Source organism: Hemiscyllium ocellatum, unplaced genomic scaffold (genome assembly GCF_020745735.1).
Source record: "Hemiscyllium ocellatum isolate sHemOce1 unplaced genomic scaffold, sHemOce1.pat.X.cur. scaffold_686_pat_ctg1, whole genome shotgun sequence".
Taxonomy (NCBI): Eukaryota; Metazoa; Chordata; class Chondrichthyes; order Orectolobiformes; family Hemiscylliidae; genus Hemiscyllium; species Hemiscyllium ocellatum.
In genome coordinates this window covers 159,323-185,395 of record NW_026869171.1, presented here as the reverse complement: position 1 = coordinate 185,395, position 26,073 = coordinate 159,323, and the positions used below count along the sequence as shown (strand labels likewise).

The 26,073-nt window shown below is 50.7% G+C and overlaps 1 long non-coding RNA gene across 1 annotated transcript in view; it reads right to left on the bottom strand.

Annotated features, from left to right (window-relative positions):
- Positions 1-334: 334 nt before the first annotated feature.
- Positions 335-26,073, bottom strand: part of LOC132814120 (uncharacterized) — a 97,087-nt gene continuing 71,348 nt past the window's right edge. The window contains exons 2-3 of the long non-coding RNA XR_009644313.1: positions 10,313-10,528; positions 335-3,778 (exon numbers count right to left, since the gene is read on the bottom strand). This is a non-coding gene — a long non-coding RNA (uncharacterized LOC132814120). The remainder of the gene's footprint in view (positions 3,779-10,312; positions 10,529-26,073) is intronic.

The following is a 26,073-nucleotide window of genomic DNA, read 5'->3' as shown; positions in this document are numbered from 1 at the left end:
GAACAACGTGGAGCAGTCTGTCTGTGCAGCCTCTGCTCCACTTGGTCATCATGTTAGAGCATCAGTTAGGAGACAGTGAGGACTGTGGATGCTGAAGATCAGAGTAGACGGTGGTTTGCTGGAAAAGCACAGCAGGAGAATCGACATTTCGAGCATAAGCCGTTCATCAGGAATCAGCATCAATTACCTCATTCTGCCCCTGTGTAAGTGCATTGAGGTGGGAATGGCCTCCTACTGTTCCTGTGTAAGTGACTCAAGGGACTGACTGGCTTCTTCCCCGTCCGATTGGACAGGGCCAAGGGCCTGACTGGTTACCCCTGGTTCCTGTATGACAGCTCGATATGCTGACTAGTGTGATGATGCTGTAACTTTAAGAGGTTATTTTGTTCTGGTTTATTTTAAGAGAGAGATTGAATGACCGTTACCAAGCTGGCTAGTTAGGACCACTTGAATAAACAACTAGTGAGGCCTTGGGTTTATTTTAATGCAGATGGAATGGGTGTGGTCAGCTCTCACAGATTGGGATTTCTGCATTGTGGTTTCTCAGTAACATCAGAAGTTACTGGGGTCTCCACCGAGTTGAAAGTTTTAGTGAATGTCTCCTGGCAGCTACTCTCTATGGATTTTCTCTTGGTGCTGTTTCTAAATCCTAAATTGTAGAAATATTTGTGTCATTCAGTGTCTGAATATTCCTTTTTTCCAAGGGCTGTGTTCATGTGATTTTCCAGTATTGGAACAGTTCATTAGTATTGGTTCCGAGATCTATTATTCTGTTAACTTGTCCAATATAATTACGTTATTCTAAATTCCACCTTTTTTTTTGTTTTTGTTTTAATCTATCGTGTTTAAGTAAATGGTGTTATGCGTCATACCGAGTTGTTTGACCAGTCACATTGCATCTGGAACAGGCACTTTACATTTTCTTTAAAATAAGAAAACATTAGAGTCTCGGCTACCGCCTTCAAATATTGTCGAGGGGCTCTGGTGTGGCCCATCACACTAGAATCCTTCTCCTCCTGAGTAATATGTTGGAGGCACTGAATGGGCTGTGCCTGTTCTTCTCCAATAGTGTCAATGGGCTGAACGACTTCCTCATATTCCTGTGAACCCAGTGTGAGGTGCAGAATGGACTCTTATTTTACTGTGGCAATGTGCAGTGTCAGACAGTCCTTTATATGAATGTTACGGACTCTTTAAAAGCACAAGCCTCAATGGAGTCCATGTCTTGCTGCACATGGACACAGTCCTGTTCAGAAGCTGACGGGGGCATCAAATTATTCTGAACATTGTGGTATCCTCAGTGACCATCCCCACTTCGGATCTTATGGTGGGGAGGGTGAGGGTGGGGAGACATTGATGAAGCAGCTGAAGATGTTTGTGAAGAGGAAGCTACCCTGAGGATCTCCCACAGAACTGACCCAGGACTGAGATGATGAACATCTTCCTTTGTGCCGTGTTTGAATCCAAACACTGGAGAGTTTTCTCTGATTCCCATTAAGTTCAGATTTGTTAAGCTCCTTGATGTCAACAGAAGTCAACAGAAGCCTTGATATCAGGGCCAGTCATTTTTACCTGAACCCATGTGTCCTGTCAGAGAATTGAGGGCGATGAAGAATTGGGTATGAAAGAGGATTTGAGACCAAGAGCAGATCAGCCATGATCTTAGTGAAGGGCAAGGCAGGTTTGGAGAGTGAATGACCTGCCCCTGTCTCTGATATTCTCACATTCTGTTATTGGAAAGTTAGTGGGTGTTATTTTCATGAATGTTCTGTTATTGAATGTTGCCGTCAGGGAGACCAGAGGATTTTGTGAGCCATCTCTGGGTGAGGTATGGGAGCTGTATTCATAATGAATTTGGGTCTACAATATGACCAACAAATGGAGCACAAGTTGCAGAGAGGGGAAGCTCTGTAAAGAGAGATGAGGGGCCTCTTTCATACCCAGCCTGGGTTTTACAATTACATTTCCCAAATCACCTCAACGGGTGTGGGACAGTCTTGAAGGGCTGAATGATCTCCTCTGTTTCTGTGCAACAGGTTATAGAAGTAAGTAGTCTCTAAATGCTCCTGCCTAACAGGTTTAATGGTCTGAATGGAACACAGGAACACGGGATTGAGGGACAGGAGTGAGTCATTAGATACGTTGAACCTTCTCCACCAGGCACTAAGATTGTGGCTGATCAGGTTGGGGTCTCAGCCCCACTTTCCTGTCTGTGTCCCATTATCCATGACTCAGTTCCCAGTCAAATACTTCACTAACGCAACTTTCAATCAATGTGAACATAGAGGCATGATAAACTTCCAGTGAAGAGGATTCGGATTTGAACGGTACTTTCAGAATTTTTCGTCATCCCTCTTACAGAATCAGAGAGTCATACAGAACAGAAACAGACCCGTTAGTCCAATCTGTTCACTCCGATCAGATTTCAAATCTGATCCAGTCCCATTTGCCAGCATTGGGCCAATATCCCTCGTCTTTCAGATACTTTTTAAATGTGCAATTGTAACCGCCTTCAGCACTTCCTCTGACAGCACTTTATGTACACACACCACTCTCTGTGTGAAACATTTATCTTCAGGTCCCTTCTAAATCATTCGCCCTCTCCCCTCCAACCTGTGCTCTCCTGTTCTGGACTCCCCTACCCTGGGGAGCAGAACATGCCTGTTCAGAATATCCATGCCCCTGATGATTTTATAAACCTCTATAATGTCACCCTTCAGCCTCTGACACTCCAGGGAGAAACACCTCAAACTAATCAACCTCTCGCTAAAGCTCAAACCTCCAGTCCTGGGACATCCGTGTAAATCCTTTCTGCAGAAAACCAAGATGTACGCAGTATTCTTAAAGTGGTCTCACCAACATCCTGTACAGATACAGCATGCCACCACAACTCCTATACTCAATGCTCTGACTGATTAAGGCAAATTTGTAAAATGTGTTCTGTACCGCACTGCCTGCATTCGACTCCACTTTCAAGAACAATGTACCTGCAGTTCTGTGTCCCTTTGTCTCACAACACTCACCAGGCCCTTACCATTAAGTGTATAATTTCTGCCCTGATTTGCCTTCCCAAAATGCGTAACCTCGTATTTATCTAAATTAAACTTCATCTGTCACACCTTGCCCCTTTGTTCCATCTATTTGTGATCTTGTTGTACTCTGAGATAATCTGCAACACCACTTTTCTGATGTCATCTGCAAACTTACTCCCTATGGTCCCAATATTTGCGTCTTCTCCCCTTGTCTGCGTGAGCTTCTGATGGGTGCTCCTGTTTCCTCCCACAGCTCAAAGCTGTATAATTCAAGTGGATTGGTCAAATAGTCCATAGTGTTCAGCGATTTCTACTTTAGGTGCACTAGTCAGGGGTAACTGCAAGGGCATGGGAAGGTTAGTCTTTGAAAGGTTAGTATGGACTTGTTGGGCCGAAGGGCTTGTTTCCACACTGCAGGGATTCGATAAAAATAAGAATGGTAACAATAACAGGAGAGTCTTGTTTTAGCTCGTACACGTTACTGTGATGAGGAATAATGCAGGGGAGAGAGTGCAATAGGCCGTTTCTTCTCTGCAGATGACATTTTCTCCCTCTCTGAGTTGAATCACACAATAATGTCATTCTCTCCCAAACTGGACCATGTGAGGTCTCCTTGTACATTGTCCAAACTATGTTTCCATCACATTCCCTGTTCCATGTTGGTGCATCATTGCTGCTGTCATACACGGAGCCATACCCTGAGCAGAAAATGGTCTCGGACGATTTGAAGATATGTTTATATGTCCCTGCGTCATTAAAAAAATAAAATGGTTAATGTATTCAGAATACATAGAACATAGAACAGTCCAGCACAGAACAGGCCCTTCAGCCCACCATGTTGTGCCGACCACTGATCCTCATGTATGCACCCTCACATTTCTGTGACCATATGCATATCCAGCAGTCTCTTAAATGTCCCCAATGATCTCGCTTCCACAACTGCTGCTGGCTACGCATTCCATGCTCTCACAACTCTCTGTGTAAAGAACCCGCCTCTGACATCCCCTCTATACTTTCCTCCAACCAGCTTAAAACTATGACCCCTCGTGTTAGCCATTTCTGCCCTGGGAAATAGTCTCTGGCTATCAACACTCTCTATGCCTCTCATAATCTTGAATACCTCAGTTAGGTCCCCTCTTCGCCCCCTTTTCTCCAATGAAAGAACTTCGAGCTCAGTCAACCTCTCTTCATAACATAAGCACTCCAGTCCAGGCAGCAACCTGGTAAACCTCATCTGAACCCTCCCCAAAGCATCCACATCTTTCCTATAATAGGGTGACCAGAACGGGACGCAGTATTTCAAGTGCGGTCTTACCAAAGTTTTATAGAGCTGCAACAAGATCTCATGACTCTTAAACTCAATCCCACTGTTAATGAAAGCCAAAACACCATATGCTTTCTTAACAACCCTGTCCACTTGGGTGGCCATTTTAAGAGATCTATGTACCTGCACACAACGATCTCTCTGTTCCTTCACACTGCCAAGAATCCTATCCTTAATCCTGCACTCAGCTTTCAAATTCGACCTTCCAAAATGCATCACCACGCATTGATCCAGGTTGAACTCCATCTGCCACCTCTCAGCCCATCTCCGCATCCTGTCAATGTCCCACTGCAGCCTACAACAGGTCTCTATACTGTCAACGACACCTCCAACCTTCGTGTCATCTGCAAACTTGCTGACCCATCCTTCAATCCCCTCATCCAACTCATTTATAAAAATTACAAACAGTAGAGGCCCAAGGACAGAGCCCTGTGGAACACCACTCACCACTGACTTCCAGGCAGAGTATTTTCCTTCCACTACCACTCGCTGTCTTCTGTTGGCCAGCCAATTCTGTATCCAAACAGCTAACACAGATACCGGTGTTAAAATTAATGTTTTAACAAATACAGAAATTGCTGGAAAATCTTGGTAGGTCTGTCAGCATCCAGATGCCTTTTACATGATGTAGTTGTACCAGCCTCCACTACTTCCTCTGGCAGCTCATTCCATACACACACCACTCTCTGTGAAAAGGTGCCCCTTAGGCCTCTTCAAAACCTTTCCCCTCTCAATTTCCACCAATATCCTCTAGTTTTGGACGCCCCTAACCTGGGGAAAAACCTTGACTACAAACCCTATCCATGACCGTTCTGATTTTATAAACCTTTACTGCTGTGAAATGTGACTTCAATCAACACGAATGGCTGTACTTTCAATAATCCCGGGCCGAAATGCTGAAATTCAACACCCACACCTGTTCTTTCTCCATCAAGTCGCAATTATAAACCAGTTTAATCAGTTTGTTCAGATATATTGGGAGACACTTCTGTGGGATTTACACCTAGACCTTTGTGCCCGGAGGTAGGGACACGAGCACCACTCGGCAATACCCATAAAGCTGTAACATTATTCTCCTGTGTGTTTGTTCATCAGCCGGTTATGACATGCTGTGACATACCTCTGCAACAGGCAGGACATGAATCCACACCTTCTGGTCCAGAGCTAGGAACACTATCAAACAATTTCAGGAATTGGAATCAAACCCCAGAGCTATGGCTCAGAGACAGGGACACTACCCACGACACTACTATACCCAGATTTTGGGTCACATTTTAAGGGGCAGTGTTCAGCTCGGTGTGGATTTATTATAATCAGGTTACCATTACTGAACTACACAAAACACTTTGTTTTGTTAAACAAGTGCAAGATCGAAATTAACTATGAACATCTTTAATCGCTATTATCTGTAGTCTGCAATATTAGGGAAAGGAATCCTGCAGACATACTCTGTCCAATGAAGGGTCTCAAGTAGATCTTTATTACTGAACATCAGACACGGAGAAAGACCATAATTTCTGGTCCCAAAACAACTATCATATAACTCAACTCTCACATGTGTCTAAAACCATGAAATGATATCACGCCATGAAAGGATACTTTCCAGCCTCTCCTCCCCACTGACTGTGTCTGCAATCTGTCCCTCCACCCTCCAACCACACAAGGCAAACCAAGCTCAGGGTCTTTGTGAAAATCAAGGCCGGAGTGTGCAGGCCTCCTGGAGAGGGGTGGGCATTTTAAAATTAAACGGGGAAGGTGAGGAGGTGGTAATATCACTCACTGACCGAGGCGTGGCAGATGGATTTAAGTTTGGATTAATGCGAGATACTGGGTTTGGTAAATCCAACAAGAGCAGGACTTATACAATTAAATGTAGGGCCTTTGGCGGTGTTGTAGAACAGAGACCTCGGCCATCAGGTATAATGCTTTAAAATTTGCATCTCATACAGATAATCTGGTTAAGAAGGTGTTTAACACACTTGTCTTCAATGGTCAGATCTTTGAGTATCGGAATTGGGACGTCATGTTGAGGTTGTACAGGACATTGGTGAGACCTCTTCTGGAATACTGTGTCCAGTCTGGTCATCCTGCCCCCTCATTCCATAGGCACACCACCCTGTGGGTGAAACAGCTGCCCCTTAGGTCACTTTTAAATGTTTCCCCTCTTACCTTACAACTATGTCCTCTAGTTTTGGTCTCCATTACCCTTATAAAATACATTGACTGTTCACTTTGATATCATTGACCTTGATATTATTAAGCTGGAGAAGGTTCAGAAGAGTTTAACCTGGATGTTGCTGCAAATGGTGGGATTGAGCTATAAGGAGAGGCTGGGTAGGCTGGGACTTTGTTTCCCTAGAGAATATGAGATAGAGGGGAAACTTTGCAGAGGTTTATAAAATGATGAGGGGTACAGATAAGCTGAAGGGCTGATGTCTTTTACCGAGAGTTGGGGATTCAAAACTGAGGGATATTTTAAGGTACGAGGAAAGAAGATTTACAAAAGTCATGAGAGGTAATTATTTTAGAAGAAGCTGGCTTGTGTGTGGAATGAACTTGCAGAGGAAGTGGTGAAAGCAGGAAAAGTTACAACATTTAAACTACATTTAGATCAGTACACGGATAAGACATCAGTTTGGATGGTGCTGTGAGCAGCTGCCCTCTCCCTCCCCCTCTCTGAGTGAATCCCTGTTGGTTTTCACCCTCTACCAATGCCTGTGCAGTGGCGTGTGGAGGCCAGCAGAGGGTGGCATTGCATCACTTTAAGCACCACAGAGACAGCCAGACCTGCCCCACACGGAGACACACAGATACACACACAGCAATTGTTAGGACACAGCATAGATCTCATCTGGTAATTTAAACTAAACATAAATAAATGCTCAATTCGCCTCGTAAACTGTTAAAATATGAGTGACAGAGAACTCCCAAATTCCACTGATTAAATAAAAACAACAATGTATTTTTTAACACTGAAAGTGATCTGAAAGACCCTCTATCTCTTAACTGCTTATAACCAGACTCCAGCTCTGTAGTAATATACAGTTTCTGGGTCTGCCATCCTCTCATATCACAGGTACTTGTAAGCTCTCAGTTCAGAGCAGCATTCACTCTCTCTTAAAGGTACAGTACACATTTTCAACTTCATACCCTGGTGAATATACATAAGTGGAACCTATCAGGATTTCTCTTGCTCTGTGGTTTGTCAATATTTCATCTACTCTGTCTCGTATATGTCAGGATTTTTGTTGATCCATTGACAGTATGTCATTATTTGACTCAGTCCTTGGGAATATATCAGTATCTCATTTGCTCACACTCCTGTGTGTGGGACAGGATTTCAGTTGTTTCATGGGCACTGTGACACTGTGACAATCTTAATGTTTGTAAATGGTACCAAACCTGCAAGGATTGTAAAGTCTATGGAGGACAGTGTGGAACTCCAACAGGACGGTAGACGGGGATCAATGCGAGGTGATGCACTTTGATATGAAAGATAAAGAAAGACAGTTTAAAACAGGCTGTGTCATTATAAAGGGGCTGCAGGAACAGAGCGCGCTGCGTGTATATGAGCAAGAGCTTTGTTCGGGGGTCGGTGCTATAACAGATATACCGTGAGTGTGAGGGAGCAGAGAGAACACAGTGACCCTTATCCTGACAGAGCGGGGAAGGTTTTTGATGCATGTGCTGTATTGCTGGACATTTCTTCAGATCGCAGAAACTGCACTGAGCTGGGTGGGGAGCACAGATCATGCTCAGTGGGTCTGCTGGTGTGGCTCTCTCTGGGAAGAGAATGGTCACCCTCTGTACTAGCCCATCCACCAGGACCTCCGTGCCCCAGTCGACAAACCGTGGTGTAATTGCCCCATATCTTTCATGCTCGGGGTAAACTGTACAGGGCAGCTCCTAACTGAGAAAGGTCAGCCGTGTACCCCTTGGCCTTTTAAAGATGGCACCAGTGCCAGGGGTCATGGAATATCCAGGGTCACCCGGGCGACTGTGAGTCCCTCCAGCCATGATGGGTGGGAGAACCGATCTGGTACTGAATGAGAGGGACACTATGGTGGGGGTGGGGTGTGTGGGTCGTCAATGAGTTGTGTTTGATAGGATAGCACCAGGAATCTAGCTTGAACACGTACAGATAATCTCTCTGCCCAGTGAGTCAGAGATTCTGTTGTAACTACTCCCAATTACAAAGCTGTAGAACAAACGTTCATCCAAACTCCATCATTTCACCTCACACCAATGTCCCCTTTTTCCCATCTTTCCTGGGAAGACTGGCTCATGTTACCGGATGTTATCGAAGTGTCTACATTTCAGTATTCTGAAACCTGAGAACACAGCCGTCCATGACACTATCTCTCAGTCTCCTCCTCGCTGTCTATACCCCAAACCCATCCCATGTGATGATATTTAAACTGATTCCCCGGCCATCTCTCTCTGGCAGTGATGTTCACATCCACAGCACCCCCTTGACATGGCACAATATCGATATGGATCTGTAAATGGGTGGGAGCTGGAGGTCCTGTCACTTCCAGCATGGGCTGCAAGTTTCCCCACACTGGGCAGGGATCTAACACAGTGTTACTGAGCAATGCACTGGGGTGGGATACACAGTCCTACATGCTGGGAGGGTAACTGCTCCTGGGTTACAGATCAATGCACTGGGGTGGGGTACACAGTCCTACATGCTGGGAGGGTAACTGCTCCTGGGTTACAGATCAATGCACTGGGGTGGGGTACACAGTCCTACATGCTGGGAGGGTAACTGCTCCTGGGTTACAGATCAATGCACTGGGGTGGTGTACACAGCCCTACATGCTGGGAGGGTAACTGCTCCTGGGTTTACATATGAATTCACGGGTGATCACTGCACAGGTCTCTGTGCTGGTCAGACTGTACGGTTGAGATTTATAGATAATACAATGATGTGGTCAGTGCAGCTCCCCGTGCTGGACAGGTATGTAACCTGTGCACAGTACATCATGTTGTTGGGGTGGATGGGGGGAAAGGTGATGGACAGGTCACGGAGCTCCACGGGACGTTCTGTCCCCAACATTCTATGACTGACATTCCCCGGAACGTTCTGTCCCTGACATTCTATAACTGACATTCCCCGGAACGTTCTGTCCCTGACATTCTATAACTGACATTCCCCGGAACGTTCTGTCCTCGACTCCCCGGAACGTTCTGTCCCTGACATTCTATAACTGACATTCCCCGGAACGTTCTGTCCCTGACATTCTATAACTGACATTCCCCGGAACGTTCTGTCCCTGACATTCTATAACTGACATTCCCCGGAACGTTCTGTCCCTGACGTTGTTTGTTTGTGAACGGCCGGACGTCAGTGAATTGAACAAACGATAAGATCCCGAGGGAAGAGATCCCGTTCCAGGGAGAAGGAGACACTGTTCCGAAGGCCCCTCAGCCAGTTAAAGGGGGGAATACGTTTTCCCTGCGTTTACATTTCCTCACGACACAGGATCGACCACAATTTAGACCAAAATACAGGAATCCCCAAACTCCGTTTGTCTTCAGGAAATTGGGAGAGAATCCTTCTGGACAGCATCGTTTCCACCCTCCGTATTAGGAACTGGGAAGGAGTGACCTGTGTCTGCTCTCGAGTGATCGAGTGTGTGGGAATGTTCTAGAAACCATCTGTCCTTATGGATGTGTCTCTGTGTGTTGGGGAGGGAGGGTTTTTTGTGGTTTATGTGGCATTTTTTGTCAGTAATTCCAACCTTCCCATTTGTTATTCCAGCTCCAAGTATTATAATAAATCCCTGAATACAGGGACGCATTTGAAAATCCCACTGGGTCCCCGATCAAACGGGTCCCTTTGCCTCCAGGCTGATGGATAATGGGTTTGTTTTCCTTCCTCACAGTTAACGTAGTGACCATCTACGTCCTGCTTTATAAAGATTGTGGATTGTCTCCATGTGTCAGACGTTACCTGGGGGCCATGGCAGCGGCGGATCTCCTGGTCATTATCCTCGACCTGATCCTGAGACACATTCCCATTGTTTATCAGGAACAGTTTTATTTCCTGATGGACTCCGTCCCCGTGTGTAATGTCCACGCCGTCCTGCTTTATGCAGCCACTGACTGCTCGGTCTGGTTCACCGTCACTTTCACCTTTGATCGGTTTGTGGCCATTTGTTGCCAGAAGCTGAAAAGTAAATATTGCAGTGAGAAAACGGCGGCTGTGGTTCTGGGAGCAGTGACTGTGCTGAGCTGTTTAAAGAACATTTCCTGGTATTTTATGCTCACGGCTCGGTATTGGCTGGGGAACGCCCCCTGGTTTTGTGATGTAACAGCCGCTGTTCGAGTCTCCAGTGTCTGGGTCACAATCGAGTTCCTCCACCACATTCTAACCCCGGGTGTCCCATTTCTCCTGATTCTGCTGCTCAATGTTCTCACCGTCAGACACATTTTAGTGACCAGCAGAGCCCGCAGGAGACTCCGCGCTCACACCAATGGGGACGCTCAGTCTGACACAGAAATGAGAAACCGAAAAAAATCCATCATTTTGCTGTTTGTGATCTCGGCCAATTTCATACTTTTATGGTCAATGTTAATGCTGTATTCTATATGGTACCGGATGAGCTTTATTGTGTATACCCCTGTGTATCTCCATTTCTTTGTGCGGGAATTGGGCTTCATGCTGCAGCTCCTCAGTTGCTGCACAAACACCGCGATTTACGCCGTGACCCAGACTAAGTTCAGGCAGCAGCTGAAGAATGTGCTGAAATATCCCTTCACCCAAATCCATCCATTCATCAAATTCCCTCATTAATCACACCATCCGGGATTTTCTCATTTCAGTGTTTCAGCGATGGAGCAGCCTGTCGCTATGGTCACAGACTGAGGGGAGCGCTGGTTTGTCCCTCCTTATCCTACAGGAGGGTTACAGGGAAACATTTCAATGTTTCTCACAACTCAGGGGCCAGTGAGAAAAGGCACCATCCCACTGACTGTATCCATCACTTCCATTTGTAACCAATAAAAATGCTGATGAAAGCGTGCCGAGCAGCAGAGGGACCGATGTTGTTGTGTGTCTTTGTGTTGGAGAAGCTGAGCTGGAGAGAGACAGACTCAGCCCCAAGTCCTGGTCCTCAGGGAAGGGGAGGGCACCGCGCCCTGAGCTCAGGAGCTGGGGTTAACTCCCTCTGTTACCCCCAACTCCAACCCAGCCTCCCCATTACCTCTCCCCTACTCTTTCTGCTCAATTCTCTCTCTCTCTCATCATCTCTCCTCTTCACACTCCCTCGTTTCCACTCACACTCACAATCCCCCCAACCCCAGTTTCTCCACCTGCCCACATCTTCCCTGTCCCCTCACCCTCACTCTCTCTGTCCTGCTGTCTCTGTCTTCTCCAGCAGTTCCATCTCTACCCCATTTTCCCCTCCTCCTACCTCCCACATCTCCCCCCCACCCCACACGCAGCCTCACGACCAACCAACCTGGGTCAGAGGGAGAGGGAAGGACCAGGGAGACAGAATGTGTCTGAGACAGGGGGAGGGAGGGACAGGAGGGAGAGCGATTCAGTCAGAGAGAAACGGAGGAAGGTGGGGGAGTGAGAGAGAGAGAGAGACACTGATTGAGGGGGGTCAAGAGTGAGAGATGGTGGAGGGAAAGTGAAGGAACGGGGGGAGAGAGAGGGGGCAAGGGAGAGATAGGGAGAGATAGGGGAGGGCGAGAGATGGGACGGAGGGAGGGGAGGGAATGTCAAGAGGGAGGGAGAGGCCGAAAGAGGGGATGGGAGAGAGAGGAAGAGCGAGAGAGGTGGAGGAAAAGGGAGAGGGAGAGGGCGAGAGAGGGGAGGGAGGTAGGGGAGGGAGAGAGAGGGGAGAGGTTGAGAGAGGGGAGGATGAGACAGGGAAGTGAGGGAGGGGAGGGCAAGAGAAGAGCACGAGAGGGAGGGAGAGGGAGAGAGGGGAGGGGAGAGAGGGGGGAGGGCGAGAGACTGGAGTGCGAGAGAGGAGAGGGCGAGAGAGAGGAGGGCGAGAGAGGAGATGGCGAGAGAGGGGTGACCGAGTGAGGAGAGGGAATGGAGGGGAGGGCGAGACGGGGGGAGGACGAGAAAGTAGGGAGGGTTAAGAGGGGAGGGCAAGAGGGAGGGAGCGGCCGAGAGATGGTAGGGATGGAGGGGAGGGCGACAGAAGGGTGAAGGTGAGAGAGAGGAGGACGAGAGAGGGGAGGAAATTGAGGACGAGAGAGGGGAGTGCGAGACAAGGGGGAGAGGTAGGGGAGGGCGAGAGAGGGGAGTGAGACAGGGGTGGGCGAGAGAGGAGAGAGAAGGAAGGAGGCTAGAGAGGAGGGCGAGTGAGGGGAAGGAGAGAGGGAGGGCGAGAAGGGGGAGGGAGGGAGGGGAGGGTGAGAGAGATGAGGGAGGGAGGGGAGGGTGAGAGGAAGAAAAAGGGTGAGAGAGGGGATGGGAAAGAGGGGAGCACGAGTGAGAGGGAGGGCAATAGAGGGGGAGGGCAAGAGATGGGGAGAGGGAGGGGAGGACGAGACGGATGGAGAATACGAGAGAAGTGAGGGAGGGTGGGAAGGGCGAGAGAGGGGGAGAGGGAGGGAAGTGAGACAGAGGGAGAGGTTGAGAGAGGGGAGGACGAGGAGGGGGAACAGAGAAAAGGGGCCAGAGAGAAGGGGACACAGAAAGGGGGGATCAGATAGAGGGGGGAAAGAGAGAGAGGGACAGGGAGAGGGGGCAGAGAGAAGGTGGACAGAGAGAGGGGAACAGAGAGGGACAGAGAGAGGGGAACAGAGAGAGGGGAACAGAGAGAGAGGAACAGAGAAAGGGGAACAGAGAGAGAGGGGACAGAGAGAGAGGGGACAGAGAGAGAGGGGACACAGTGTGGGGGACAGAGAAGAGGGTACAGAGAGAGGGGAACGGGGGGGACAAAGAGAGGGGAACACAGAGAGAGAGGGGAGAGAGTGAGGGGGACAAAGAGGGGGGACAGAGAAAGGGGGACAGAGATGGGGGGGACAGAGATGGGGGGACAGAGATGGGGGGGACAGAGATGGGGGGGACAGAGAGAGGGAGGAGAGAGCGAGGGTGTACAGAGTGAGGGGAACAAAGAGAGGGGACAGAGAGAGGGGGACAGAGAGAGGGAGGAGAGAGCGAGGGTGTACAGAGAGAGGGGGACAGAGAGAGGGAGGACAGAGTGCGAGGGGGGACAGAGAGCGAGGGGGGACAGAGAGCGAGGGGGGACAGAGAGCGAGGGGGGACAGAGTGAGGGGGACAAAGAGACGGGACAGAGAGAGGGGGAGAGAGAGAAGGAAATAGAGTTAGGGGAACAGAGAGAGGGGGGCCAGAGAGAAGGGGGCCAGAGAGAAGGGGGCCAGAGAGAAGGGGGCCAGAGAGAGAGGGGGGACAGAGAGAGAGGGGGGACAAAGAGAGGGGAACAGAGAGAGAGGGGAGAGAGTGAGGGGGACAAAGAGGGGGGACAGAGATGGGGGGGACAGAGATGGGGGGACAGAGATGGGGGGACAGAGATGGGGGGACAGAGATGGGGGGACAGAGAGAGGGAGGAGAGAGCGAGGGTGTACAGAGTGAGGGGAACAAAGAGAGGGGACAGAGAGAGGGGGACAGAGAGAGGGAGGAGAGAGCGAGGGTGTACAGAGAGAGGGGGACAGAGAGAGGGAGGACAGAGAGCGAGGGGGGCAGAGAGCGAGGGGGGACAGAGAGCGAGGGGGGACAGAGTGAGGGGAACAAAGAGACGGGACAGAGAGAGGGGGAGAGAGAGAAGGAAATAGAGTTAGGGGAACAGAGAGAGGGGGGCCAGAGAGAAGGGGGCCAGAGAGAAGGGGGCCAGAGAGAAGGGGGCCAGAGAGAGAGGGGGGACAGAGAGAGAGGGGGGACAGAGAGAGGGGGGGGACAGAGAGAAAGAGGGGGACAGAGGGAGGGGGACAAAGAGGGGGAAAGAGAGAGGGGAACAGAGAGGGGGGGACAGAGGGGGGGACAGAGGGGGGGACAGAGGGGGGTACAGAGGGGGGGACAGAGGGGGGGACAGGGGGGGACAGGGGGGAGGACAGGGGGGAGGACAGGGGGGACAGAGGGGGGGGACGGGGGGGGACAGAGGGGGGGGGACAGAGGGGGGACAGAGGGGGACAGAGGGGAGGGACAGAGAAGGGGGTACAGAGAGAGGGGGCCAGAGAGACGGGTACAGATGGAGGGGGACAGAGAGGGGGGGACAGAGAGAGGGACAGAGATACGGCGATAGAGTGAGGAGAACAGAGAAAAGGGGACAGAGAGGGGGGGGACAGAGGGGGGGGACAGAGAGGGGGGGACAGAGAGGGGGGACAGAGAGGGGGGGACAGAGGGGGTGACAGAGAGGGGGGGACAGAGAGGGGGGGACAGAAAAGTGCGGGACGAGACAGTGGGGGACAGAGTGAGGGTGTTAGAGAGAGGGCGGAAAGAAAGAGGGGGGGACAGAGAGAGGGGAATAGAGAGAGTGGGGATAGAGAGAGGGGGATAAAGAGAAGGGGACAGACAGACAGGAACAGAAAGACAGGGGACGGGGGGGAATAGAGAGATGGGGACAGAGGGGGGGACAAAAAAAGGGATACGGGGGGACAGAGAGAGAGGGTACAGAGAGACGGGGGGTCAGAGCGAGTGGGAAGGGACGGAGGGGGGAACAGAGAGAGAGGGACAGAGAGAGGGGGACAGGGAGGGTGGACAGAGCGAGGGTGGGACCGAGAGAGGGGGGACAGAGAAGGGGGGTGACAGAGAGGGGATCACAGAGAGAGGAGGACAGACTTAGAGGGACAGAGAGACAGGGAGATGGGGGGGGGAACAGAGAGGTGGGGGACAGAGAGAGTGGAGGACAGAGTGAGGGTGACAAAGAGAGGGAAACAGAGTGAGGATGACAGAGAGGGGGAACAGAGAAGGGGAACAGAGAGCGGGGGGACAGAGAGAGGGGGACAAAGAGGGGGGACAGAGAGAGGGGGACAGAGAGAAGGGAACAGAGGGAAGGGCACAGTGAGAAGGAAAACAGAAAGATGGGGACAGAAAGAGAGGGGGACAGAGAGAGGGGGACAGAGAGAGGGGGACAGAGAGAGGGGGACAGAGAGACGTGGGGATGGGGGAAGAGAGGTGGGGGAGAGAGAGAGAGGGGGACACAGAGAGGGGGACACAGAGAGAGGGACAGAAAGAGGGGACAGAGAAAGGAGGAACGGAGAGAGGGGACAGAGAGAAGGGGACAGAGAGAGAGGGGACAGAGAGAGGGGGACAGAGAGAGGGGGGACAGAGAGAGGGGGACAGAGAGAGAGGAAAAAAGAGCGTGGGGACAGAGAGAGGGGAACAGTGAAAAGGGGGCAGAGAGAGGGAAAAAGAAAGAGGGGAACAGAGAGAGGGGGCACGGGGGGACAGAGAGAGTCAGACAGAAAGATGGGGGACAGAGAGGGGGGACAGAGAGAGGGGGGACAGAGAGAGGGGGACAGAGAGAGGGGGGACAGAGAGAGGAGGAACAGAGAGAGGAGGAACAGAGAGAGGGGGACAGAGAGAGGGGGGTACAGAATGAGGGGGCCAGAGAGAGTAGCACAGAGGGAGGGGAACAGACAGAAGGGGATAGAGGGAGGGGGGTGAGAGAGAGGGGGACAGAGAGAGTTGGTGAGAGAAAGGGAAACAGAGAGAAGGGACAGAGAGAAGGGTCAGAGAGGGGTTCATAGAGAGGGGAACAGAGAGAAGGGGACAGTGAGAGGGGGGACAGAGAGAGGGGGACGGAGAGAGAGAGGGACAGAGTGAGGGAGACAGAGAGAGGATGGACAGATAGAGGGGAGACAGAGCGAGAGGGATAAAGAGAGGGGAGTCAGAGTTGTGGCAGAGAGAGGGGAACAGAGAGAACACGACTGAGAGATGGGGAGAGAGAGAGGGGGGGACAGAGAGAGAGTAACAGAGAGAAGGGGACAGAGAGAGAAGGGGACAGAGAGAGAAGGGGACAGAGAGAGAAGGGGACAGAGAGAGGGGGGACAGAGAGAGGGGGGACAGAGAGAGGGGGGGACAGAGAGAGGGGGAGGACAGAGGGAGGGGGACAGACAGACGGAGGGATTGGAGGGGGACAGAGAGGTGGGGCACAGAGAGAGTGGGGACAGAGTGTGGGTGACAAAGAGAGTGGAACAGAGTGAGGTTGACAGAGAAAGGGGGGAAGCGAGATTGGGGGACAGAGTGAGGGGGACAGAGAGAGGGGTGACAAATAGAGGGGGATAAAGAGACGGGATAGAGAGAGGGGGACGGAGAGAGGGGGACAGAGAGAGAGGAACAGAGAGAGTTGGGACAGAGAGAGGGGGGTCAGAGAGTTGTGGGCCAAGAGAGGGCAACAAAGGGAAGAGGACTGAGAGATGGGGGAGAGAGAGGAGGGGACAGAGAAAGGGGCCAGAGAGAGGGGCACAGACAGAAGAAGAATGAGAGATGGGGACAGAGATAGGGGGAACAGAGGGAGGGGGACAGAGAGAAGGGGACACAGAGAGAGGGGACACAGAGAGAGGGGACACAGAGAGAGGGGACACAGAGAGAGGGGGGACAGAGAGAGGGGGACAGAGAGAGGGGGACAGAGAGAGGAGGACAGACTTAGGAGGACAGAGAGAGTGGGGACTGAGGGAGGGACAGAGAGGTGGAACAGAGAGAGAGGGAGACAAAGAGAGGGGGACAGAGAGCGGGGGGGGACAGAGAGCGGGGGGGACAGAGAGCGGGGGGGACAGAGAGCGGGGGGGGACAGAGAGAGGGGGACAGAGAGAGGGGGACAGAGAGAGGGGGGAACAGAGAGAGGGCGACAGAGAGAGGGGGGACAGAGAGAGGGGGGAACAGAGAGAGGGGGGACAGAGAGAAGGGGACGGAGAGAGGTTGTAAACTGAGAGAGAGGGGGACAGAGTGAGGGTGACAGAGAGAGGATGGACAGATAGAGGGGAGACAGAGAGAGAGGGATAAAGAGAGGGGAGTCACAGAGTTGTGGCAGAGAGAGGGGAACAGAGAACGACTGAGAGATGGGGAGAGAGAGGGGGGGACAGAGGGAGGGGCACAGACAGAAAAGGACTGAGAGATGGGGACAGAGATGGGGTCAGAGGGAGGGCTGCAGAGAGCGGGGGGGACAGAGAGCGGGGGGGACAGAGAGCGGGGGGGACAGAGAGCGGGGGGGACAGAGAGAAGGGGAAAGAGAGAAGGGGAAAGAGAGAAGGGGAAAGAGAGAAGGGAAGAGAGTGAGGGGCGACAGAGAGAGGGGGACATAGAGAGGGGACAGAGCGAAGGGGTACAGAATATTGGGGGCAGGGAGGGTGGACAGAGTGAGGGTGGGGCAGAGAAAGGGGGCAGAGAGAGGGGGGACAGAGAGAGGGGGACAGACTTAGGGGGCCAGAGAGACGTGGGGACAGAAGGGGGACAGAGAGGAGGGGGACAGAGAGGTGCGGGACAGAGTGAGTGGGGGACAGAGTGAGTGGGGGACAGAGAGAGGGGGGGACAGGGAGAGGGGGACAGGGAGAGGGGGGACAGGGAGAGGGGGACAGGGAGAGGGGGACAGAGAGAGAGGGGGACAGAGAGACGTGGGGACTTATAGCGGGAGAGAGAGGTGGGGGACAGAGAGAGGTGGAACAGAGTGAGGGGGACAGATAGAGGGGAGACAGAGAGAGGGGGACAGAGAGGGTAACAGAGAGGGGGGAGACAGAGAAAGGGGGGACGGGGGGACAGAGAGAGTGGGGACAGAGAGAAGGGGAAAGAGAGAAGGGGAAAGAGAGAAGGGGAAAGAGAGAGGGGAAGAGAGAAAGGGGACAGAGAGACATGGGGACAGAGAGGGGGGTACAGAGCGAGGGTGGGACAGAGATAGAGGGGGCAGAGAGAGGGGGTGACAGAGAGAGGATGATAGACTTATGGGGACAGAGAGACATGTGGACGGGGGGCAGAGTGGTCGGGGACAGAGAGAGGGGGACAGAGAGGGGGGACAGAAAGAGGGGGACAGAGAGAGAGGAGGGACAGAGAGAGAGGAGGGACAGAGAGAGAGGAGGGACAGAGAGGGGGGACAGAAAGAGAAGGGACAGTGAGAGGCAGGACAGAGAGAGAGGAACAGAGAGAGGAGAACAGTGAAAAGGGGACAGAGGGAGGGAAACAGAAAGAGGGGGACAGAGAGATGGGGGACAGAGTGAGGGGGACAGAGAGTGTGGGATAGAGGGAGAGGAACAGAGAGGGGGATAGAGGGAGGGGGACAGAGACGGGGGACAGAGAGGAGAACAGAGGGGGGGACAGAGAGGGGTGGACAGAGAGCGCGGGGACGGGGGGACAGAGAGAGTCGGACAGAGAGACGGGGGAAAGAGCGAGTGGGGACAGAGGGGGGGAAGCAGGGAGAGGGGAACAGAGAGAGAGGAGGGACAGAGAGAGGGGGACCAGTGCGAGGGGGAAAGAAGACAGGGGGACACGGAGGGTGGACAGAGCGAGGGTGGGACAGAGAGAGGGGGCAGAGAGAGGGGGCAGAGAGAGGGGGCAGAGAGGGGGTGTGACAGAGAGAGGAGGACAGACTTAGAGGGACAGAGAGATGTGGGGACGGGGTGGACAGAGAGGTGGGGTACAGAGTGAGGGGTACAGAGGGGGTGACAGAGCGAGATGGGACAGAAGACAGGGGGACAGGGAGGGTGGACAGAGCGAGGGTGGGACTGAGAGAGGAGGGGACAGAGAGAGGGGTGACAGAGAGAGGAGAACAGACTTAGAGGGACAGAGAGACGTGGGGCCGGGGTGGACAGAGAGGTGGGGTACAGAGAGAGTTGGTAAAAAGTGAGGGTGACAGAGACAGTGGAAAAGAGAGCGAGGGGACAGAGAGAGGGGTGCACAGAGAGGGGCGTGACAGAGAGAGGAGAACAGACTTAGGGGGACAGAGAGAGTGGGGGACAGAGTGAGGGTGACAAAGAGAGGGGAACAGAGAGCGGGGGGACAGAGAGAGGGGGGACAGAGAGAGGGGGGACAGAGAGAGGGGGGTCCGAGTGAGATGGGAACAGAGAGAGGGGGGACAGAAAGAAGGGGAAATAGAGAGAGAAGGGACAGAGAGAGGGAGACAGAGGGGGGGACAGAGAGAGTGGGGACAGAGAGAGGCAGACAGGGGGGGACAGAGCGAGGGGGGCAGAAGACAGGGGGGCAGAGAGAGGGGGACAGAGGGGGGATAGAGAGAGTGGTGACAGAGAGAGGGGGGACAGACGACAGGGGGACAGGGAGGGTGGACAGAAAGTGCCACCTCAATATCTCAGACAGTGCTCCCTCAGCACCTCAGATAGTTCTCCCCCAGTACATCAGAATGTGCTTCCTCAATATCTCAGAGAGTTCTCCCTCAGTACCTTAGAAAGTGTTCCCACAATACCTCAAAGTGCTACTCAATTCCTCATTACATCTGAAATTGCTTCCTCAGTACATCAGAAAGTGACCCCTCAGTACCTCAAAAGGTGCTCTCTTAATACCTCAGACAGTGCGAACTCAATACCTCAGAAAGTGCTCCCTCAGTACCTCAGAAAGTGCCCTCTCTGCACCTCAGACAGTGCTCCCTCAATACCTCAAATATTTCTACTTCAGTACCTCACAAGTACTCCCTTAGTAACTCAGATAGTTCTCCCTCAGTACCTCAGAAAGTGCTCCCTCCATTCCTCAGATATTTACCCTCAGTGCCTCAGATGGTGCTCCCTCAGTACCTCAGAAATTGCTCCTTCAATATTTCAGAAAGTTCACCCACTATACCTCAGATAGTGCTCCCACAATACCTCAGATAATGCTCCCTCAGTACCTCTGAAAATGTTCCCTCAATATCTCAGATTGTGCTTCCTCAATACCTCAGAAAGAGTTCCCTCAGTACCTCTGAAAATGTTCCCTCAATACCTCAGGTAGTGCTGCCTCAATACCTCAGATAGTGCTCCCTCAATACCTCAAAAATGCTGTCTTAATTCATCAGAAAGTGATCCCTCTATACCTCAGATTGTGCTCCCACAGTACCTCAGAAAGTGATCCCTCTATACCTCAGATTGTGCTCCCTCAGTATCTCAGAAAGTGATCCCTCTATACCTCAGATTGTGCTCCCACAGTACCTCAGAAAGTGATCCCTCTATACCTCAGATTGTGCTCCCTCAGTATCTCAGAAAGTGATCCCTCTATACCTCAGATTGTGCTCCCACAGTACCTCAGAAAGTGATCCCTCTATACCTCAGATTGTGCTCCCTCAGTATCTCAGAAAGTGTTCCCTCAATACCCCAGAAACTGCCTCCTCAATACCTCAGATGTTTCTCCATCAGTACCTCAGGTAGTTCTCCCTCAATACCTCAAATAGTTCTCCCTCAGTACCTCAGAAATTGCTCCCTCAGTACCTCAGAAAGTTCTCCCTCAGTACTCCAGAATGTGTTCCCTCACTACCTCAGAAAGTGTTCGCTCAAAATCTCAGAACGTGCTACCTCAATTCCTCAGTACATCTGAAATTTCTCCCTCAGTACATCAGAAAGTTACCCCTCAGTACCTCAAAAAGTGCTCTCTTTATACCTCAGACAGTGCGACCTCAATACCTCAGACAGTGCTCCCTCAATACCTCAGATGGCACTCCCTCAGTACCTCAGGTAGTTCTCCCACAATACCTTAAATATTTCTCCCTCAGTACCTCAGAAAGTGCTCCCTCAGTACCTCAGAAAATGCTCCCTCAATATCTCAGATAGTTCACTCTCAATACCTCAGAAAGCTCTCCCTCAATTCCTCAGAATGTGCTCCCTCTATACTTCTGAAAGTTCTCCCTCTATACATCAGAAAGTAATCCCTCAATACCTCAGAAAGTTCTTCCTCAGTTCCTCAGATAGTACTCCCTCAATACCTCTGCAATTGCTCTCTCAATATTTCAGATAGTTGTCCCACTATACCTCAGATAATGCTCCCTCAATTCCTCAGATAGTGCTCCCTCAGTACATCAGAAAGAGCTCCCACAATACCTCATAGTTCTCCCTCAATACCTCAGAAAGTGATTCCTCAATACCTCAGAAAGTGCTTCCTCAGTACCTCAGACAGTGCTCCCTCAATATTTCAGAAAGTTCACCCACTATACCTCAGATAATGCTCCCTCAATTCCTCAGATAGTGCTCCCGCAGTACATCAGAAAATGCTCCCTCAATATGTCAGATAATGCTCCCTCAATTCCTCAGATAGTGCTCCCTCAATATCTCAGAATGTGCTTCCTCAGTTCCTCAGAAAGTGTTCCCTCAATACCTCAGAAAGTGCTCCCTCAATAACTCAGAAACTGCTCCCTCATAACCTCAGACAGTGTCCCCCAATACCCTCAGAAAGCGCTCTCTCAGTACATCAGAAAGTGCTTCCTCAGTACCTCAGATAGTTCTCCCTCAATACCTCAAATAGTTCGCCCTAAGTACCTCAGATAGTGCACCCTCAGTACCTCAGAAAGTGCTCCCTCTGTACCTCAGAAAGAGCTCCCTCAATACCCCAGAAACTGCCTCCTCAATACCTCAGATGGCTCTCCCTCAGCACCTCAAATATTTCACCCTCAATACCTCACAAAGTGCTCCCTTAGTACCTCAGATAGTTCTCCCTCAAACCCTCAAATAGTTCTCCCTCAGTACCTCAGATAATGCTCCCACAATTCCCCAGATAGTGCTCCCTCAGTACATCAGAAAGTGCCCCCTCAATACCTCAGAAAGTGATTCCTCAGGACCTCAGATGGTGCTCCCTCAGGATCTCAGAAATTGCTCCCTCAATATTTCAGAAAGTTCACACACTATACCTCAGATAATGCTCCCTCACTTCCTCAGATTGTTCTCCCGCGGTACATCAGAAAATGCTCCCTCAATATCTCAGATAATGCTCCCACGATTCCTCAGACAGTGCTCCCTCAATACCTCAGACAGTGCTCCCTCAATACCTCAGACAGTGCTCCCTCAGTACCTCAGAAAGTGCTCCCTCAGTACCTCAGAAAGTGCTAACTGAGTACATCAGAAAGTGCTAACTGAGTACATCAGAAAGTGCTCCCTCAGTACATCAGAAAGTGCTCCCTCAATACCTCAAGAATGCAGCCTCAGTTCCTCAGAAAGTGCTCCCTCAATACCCCAGAAACTGCCTCCTCAATACCTCAGATGGCTATCCCTCAGTACCTCAGGTAGTTCTCCCTCAATACCTCAAATATTTCTCCCTCAGTACCTCACAAAGTGCTCCCTTAGTACCTCAGAAATTGCTCCCTCAATACCCCAGAAACTGCCTCCGCAATACCTCAGATGGCTCTCCCTCAGTACCTCAGGTAGTTCTCCCTCAATACCTCAAATGTTTCTCCCTCAGTACCTGACAAAGTGCTCCCTTAGTACCTCAGATAGTTCTCCCTCAATACCTCAAATACTTCTCCATCAGTACCTCAGAAAGGGCTTCCTCAATTCCTCAGTACACCTGAAATTGCTCACTCAGTACCTCAAAAACTGCTCCCTCCATTCCTCAGATAGTTCTCCCTCAATACCTCAGAAAGTGCTTCCTCAATATTTCAGAAAGTTTACCCACTATACCTCAGATAATGCTCCCTCAATTCCCCAGATAGTGCTCCCTCAATTCTACAGATAGTGCTCCCTCAGTACCTCAGATCTGCTCCATCAATACCTCAGAATGTTTTTCCTCAATACCTCTGAAAATTCTCCCTCAATATCTCAGATAAAGCTTCATTAATTCCACAGATAGTGCTCCCTCAATACCTCAGAAAGAGTTCCCTCAGTACCTCAGAAAGTGTTCCCTCAGTACCTCAGAAAGTGTTCCCTCAATACCTCAGATAATGCTCCATCAATACCTCAGATAGTGCTCCCTCAATATCTCAAAAATGCTGCCTCTATTCCTCAGAAAGTGCTCCCTCTATACCTTAGATAGTGCTCCCACAGTACCTCAGAAAGTGCTCCCTCAATAACTCAGATAGTGCTCCCTCAGTTACTCAGACAGTGCTCCCTCAATACCTCAGAAAGTGCTCCCTCAATACCCCAGAAACTGCCTCCTCAATACCTCTGCTGGCTCTCCATCAGTACCTCAGAAAGTGCTCTCTCAATACCTCAGAAAGATCTCCCTCAATACCTCAGTACATCTGAAATTGCTACCTCAGTACATCTGAAATTGCTACCTCAGTACATCAGAAAGTGACCCCTCAGTACCTCAAAAAGTGCTCTCTTAATACCTCAGTCAGTGCAAACTCAATAACTCATAAAGTGCTCCCTCAATACCTCAGAAAGTGCTCACTCAGTACCTCAGATGGCTCTCCCTCAGTACCTCAGGTAGTTCTCCCTTACTACCTCAAATATTTCTCCCTCAATACCTCAGAAAGTGCTTCCACAGTACCTCAGATAGTTCTCCCTCAGTACCTCAGAAAGTGCTCCCTCAATTCCTCAGATAGATCTCGCTCAGTAGCTCAGATAGTTCTCCCTCAGTATCTCAAAGTGCTCCCTCAATACCACAGAAAGTGCCCCTCAATACCTCAGACAGTGCTCCCGAAGTACCACAGAAAATGCTCCGTCAGGACATCAGAAAGTGCTCCCTCAGTTACTCAGAAAGTGCTCCCTTAATACCCCAGAAACTGCGTCCTCAATACCTCAGATGGCTCTCCCTCAGTACCTCAGGTAGTTCTCCCTCAATACCTCAGATAGTTCTCCCTCAATACCTCAGAAAGAGTTCCCTCAGTACCTCAGAAACTATTCCCTCAATACCTCAGGTAGTGCTCCCTCGATACCTCAGATAGTGCTCCCTCGATACCTCAGATAGTGCTCCCTCGATACCTCAGATAGTGCACCATCGATACCTCAAAAATGCTACCTCAATTCCTCAGAAAGTGCTTCTCCTATATTTCAGATAGTGCTCCCACAGTACCTCAGAAAGTGCTACCTCAGTGCCACAGAAAGTGTTCCCTCAATACCTCAGAAACTGCCTCCTCAATACCTCAGCTGGCTCTCCATCAGTACCTCAGAAAGTGCTCCCTCAGTACCTCAGTACCTCAGAAAGTGCTCCCTCAGTACCTCAGTACCTCAGAAAGTGTTCCCTCGATACCTCAGATAGTGCACCCTCGATACCTCAGATAGTGCACCCTCGATACCTCAGATAGTGCACCCTCGATACCTCAGATAGTGCACCCTCGATACCTCAGTGCACATCTGAGGTATCGATGGTGCACTATCTGAGGTATCGATGTGCACTGAGGTATCGATGGTGCACTGAGGTATCGATGGTGCACTCATCGATACCTCAGATGGTGCACTCATCGATACCTCAGATGGTGCACTCATCGATACCTCAGATAGTGCACCATCGATACCTCAGATAGTGCACCATCGATACCTCAGATAGTGCACCATCGATACCTCAAAAATGCTACCTCAATTCCTCAGAAAGTGCTCCTCCTATATTTCAGATAGTGCTCAGAAAGTGCACTCTCAATACCTCAGAAAGTTCTCCCTCAGTACTCCAAAATTTGTTCCCTCAGAACCTCAGAAAGTGTTCGCTCAATATCTCAGAAAGTGCTACCTCAATTCCTCAGTACATCTGAAATTGCTCCCTCAGTACATCGGAAAGTGACCCCTCAGTACATCAAAAAGTGCTCTCTTAATACCTCAGACAGTGTGACCTCAATACCTCATAATGTGCTCCCTCAGTACCAGAGAAAGTGCTCCCTCACTATCTCAGAAAGTGCTCACTCAGTACCTCAGAAAGTGCTCTCTCGGCACCTCAGACAGTGCTCCCTCAATACCTCAGATGGCTCTCCCTCAGTACCTCAGGTACTTCTCCCTCAATACCTCAGAAATTACTCCCACAGTACCTCAGATAGTTCGTCCTCAGTACCTCAGAAAGTGCTCCCTCAATTCCTCAGATAGTTCTCCCTCAGTACCTCAGATAGTTCTCCCTCAGTACCTCAGATAGTTCTCCCTCAGTACCTCAGATAGTTCTCCCTCAGTATCTCAAACTGCTCCCTCAATACCTCAGAAAGTGCCCCTCAATACCTCAGACAGTGCTCCCTAAGTACCACAGAAAGTTCTCCCTCAGTACCTCAGAAAATGCTCCGTCAGGACATCAGAAAGTGCTCCCTCAGTTCCGCAGATGGTTCTCCCTCAATACCTCAAATAGTTCTCCCTCAGTACCTCAGAAAGTGCTCACTCAATACCTCAGATAATTCTCCCTCAATTCCTCAGAATGTGCTCCCTCTATACTTCTGAAAGTGCTCCCTCAATACATCAGAAAGTGATCCCTCAATACCTCAGAAAGTGCTTCCTCAGTACCTCAGATAGTGTTCCCTCAGTACCTCAGAAATTGCTCCCTCAATATTTCAGAAAGTTCACCCACTATACATCAGATAATGCTCCCTCAATTCCTCAGATAGTGCTCCCGCAGTACACCAGAAAATGCTCCCTCAATATCTCAGATAATGGTCCCTCAATTCCTCAGATAGTGCTCCCTCAATATCTCAGAATGTGCTCCCTCAGTACCTCTGATAGTGCACCCTCAGTACCTCAGAAATTGCTCCCTCAATACCACATAATGTGCTCCATCAATTCCTCAGATAGTTCTCCCTCAGTACCTCAGAGAACTCTCCCTCAGTACCTCAGAACGTGATCCCTCAGTACCTCAGAAAGTGATCCCTCAGTACCTCAGATAGTGCTCCCTCAGTACCTCAGAAAGTTTTCCCTCAGGACCTCAGAAAGTTTTCCCTCAGGACCTCAGAAAGTGCTCTCTCAGCACGTGAGAAAGACCTCCCT